Genomic DNA, 3,019 nt, shown 5'->3' with positions numbered 1-3,019 from the left:
GTCGTATGCTTTCTCTGTCGCTCAGCCTCTCTCTCTGCTTCTCTTCCACACTGACAGGGCATTAAAGGGGGCTCGTACGAGGCTGTGAGCAGAGCAAACTGCCTCCTCCTTCCCCAACCCAGGGTCTTCAGCAGCTCTGTGCGAGAGAGGGATCCAGACACAGACCAGCAGGCTGCAGCGTTTCTACAACCTGGGAGAAAGCGGGGAATAGGAACAGAGACAAGAGGAGGGTGGCGGCAGCACAAGCAGTCGATTCCCCCTACTGGCTGCACATGGAGCTACCACCCTGAACACTGTGTTCTCAGATGAACACTTTTCTCTTAACAAACTTGGCTTATTTAACTTTAACACCAGTAGAGTTTGATAAACCATTTTCGGTATATACATGTATGTTTTGAGCAAATGTTAAATGTTTTTCTTTAAACTATTACTTGTGCAACATATTCTTATGGCTGATTATTTTCTAGTCTTACTTTTGTACAAAAGAGCTACAATCTCATAGATCTGTTATAATTAGATTATAAAATAGGCACAAACTATTACTTGTGCAACATATTCTTACGGCTGATTATTTTCTAGTCTTACTTATAATTAGATTATAAAATAGGCATTGTTATGTGAAACTCACCTTTTACTTCAGGGTCAACTAAGAGAATGTGCAGTCTTCTTCACAGTCAGTCGTCACTTGTAGAGCATTAATAACGCTATGGCTACATGCAACAGCAGTAAATAAAGTCCATGTATTAACAGAAAGAGTAAATAGAAACCCGCTTCCTCTGTAACATCTGAAGATGTCAATGGGAGAACTCAATTCTTTTGACTGACCATGACCCAAAAAATTAAATTCACAAATATCTTGTTGGTGAGTGTTTGTTTGATCACAAGTATCCACAGCTTCACTGATACTTCTGCAAACAAGGTCAAACACATGGATGCAAAAAGCAGTGATCTCAGAACATCCCGCTCCCTTTTCATCTCACACACATTATCGCACTGAGACACGACAGGATACCAGGATACCTGACCTTAAGTCCTCGATGTCTCAGTGACTCCGTGGCCACAAGTTCAGGAACCTTGTTTTCACTCAGTGGTCTTCATTTAAATTACCTGCCATGAGTCCTACAGCTAACTACAGCTAAACATGACACCATGAAATTACTGGACTGAAAACAATTATATTGTAGCAATTTCCAAATCTGAAAATAGACCCCGGTCTTTGATGAGTTTAGTTTTATATTTCATCTGTTACACTTGAGAGCATTATACAAAAACCCATCATGTCGACGTCTCCTTCTCAAAAAATAATAGCCTAATTACACATTTCTAGCGCAACACTCAAGATAAGTGAGTTCAGCTGTGGAAAACACACCACAAAGTGTGCTGATAATTACTTTGTTGCATCTAAATGTATTTTATAAAAGGTTCTCTACTGACTATTCAATTAACTGATCAATCAATCACAAGTAAACTGAGTGAGACTTTTAAAAACGCTGCAGTACACATTATTTTGAAGCATATCCAGGCACACAAAACAGTGCAAATGTCACATACTTTTTATGAGAGTTATGGGTCTAAAAAGGCCCTGTGCATGTGGACAGACTGAATCAATACCAGCAGAAGAATCCCAGGGAGCAAAACAAAGCACAGAGGGAAAGGGCAGCCTTTTACAAATATGGAGAGGAAAACATATAATTATCAGATAGGCCACTTTTATCTGTAGGAAAGGGGCGAGGCTGACATCGATTGTGGATTACCAGATTAACAGAATCTGGATCAACTAGACACAAACTCTCTGCATCTGGAGAAAGGCAGAGAGTAGAGAACAAAGACAGCAAGCTCGACAAAAACCGATGGAGAGAGCACTAGAAGAAGAGATACAGAGAGAAAATAGGATAAGACACATTGAGAGATAGAACCTGAAAAAGGCACAGACGCAGAAAAGATTCAAATGCCTTTGTGATATACTATGTGTCCACCTAGGAACAATGTAAAGTCATCTCTGTATTATAAAGACTAGCACATTTGGATTTTCACTTAAAACTCTCAGACCATTAAAAAAAAAGACTAGAACAAAAAAGTAGCTGTGGTTGTTTTCACCCAGATTTTGTCCACTTGTGACTAAAAGTCACATTTCCTCCAAAATCCAAAACACAACACATTTGCTTTTTGGTAAAAAAAGTCTAATTAGTTACAGCCCTAAATCAAATGTTTATTGTTAGTAAACTGAAGACAAACTATCTTGCCCTGATAATGGAATATTTGCTACTATTTATTACTACTAAGTGACTGATTTTTCTGAAGTATATTCAAAGTAGTCGAAACAGAATGGAAACACAGGAGAGTACCATTACAAAGACACCGGTTAGCTAAATCGTTAATATTAATTGGACCGTCCATTAAGAATTCGGGAATTGAGACGTGACTCTCAAAATTAAAGAACTTGACCTGTGGCCCTACAGATAACACTAGAAACCTTAAGAACCGACTGGTGGGAACCTTCCACCTTTACCCATGAGCTGGCCAAGGTTAGTTTACAAAGCAGCAAGGCATGCCATATGTGCTGTAAATAAATGTCAGCGCTGTCTTTCATTCCTTGGTAGAAGAACTTGAAGGCTGTGAATGTATATGTTTTGCCCTAGTTATGGTGGAAGTCCTCTTGAATCGGGGGACTGATGTCACAGAGAGGTGATATTCATGGAAAAGGAGAAAGACAGTTTCTCTCTGGTTTTATATTATTAAAACTGCATCATTTCCATGCTACTGTGATTGGGGCATAGGACATGCAGAACACTTTAAGCTGATTTTTTTAAAAGTGAGAAATGACCTGATTTGTTTTTTTTTTTTGTTTTTTTTAACTGAGCCTCTGCCATTTAGTTTTAAAAACCTACAGGGAGAAACATTATTATATGCTAATACTTCCACAGCATCTGACAAACATTTTTATAAAACAAAGAAATCCATCTGCTGCTCCCCTGTTCCGAGGTCTGATACTCATTTGTTCATTTTCTAAATTGAGAGC

General features: G+C 38.7%; 1 protein-coding gene across 7 annotated transcripts in view; it reads right to left on the bottom strand.

Moving 5' to 3' along the window:
- The window catches only part of rbms3 (RNA binding motif, single stranded interacting protein), a 252,071-nt gene that overhangs the window by 176,428 nt on the left and 72,624 nt on the right, over positions 1-3,019 (bottom strand). The gene's annotated exons all lie outside the window — the stretch shown is intronic.

Source organism: Monopterus albus, unplaced genomic scaffold (genome assembly GCF_001952655.1).
Source record: "Monopterus albus unplaced genomic scaffold, M_albus_1.0 scaffold34.1, whole genome shotgun sequence".
Lineage (NCBI taxonomy): Eukaryota > Metazoa > Chordata > Actinopteri > Synbranchiformes > Synbranchidae > Monopterus > Monopterus albus.
This window is presented reverse-complemented; position numbering and strand designations above follow the sequence as displayed.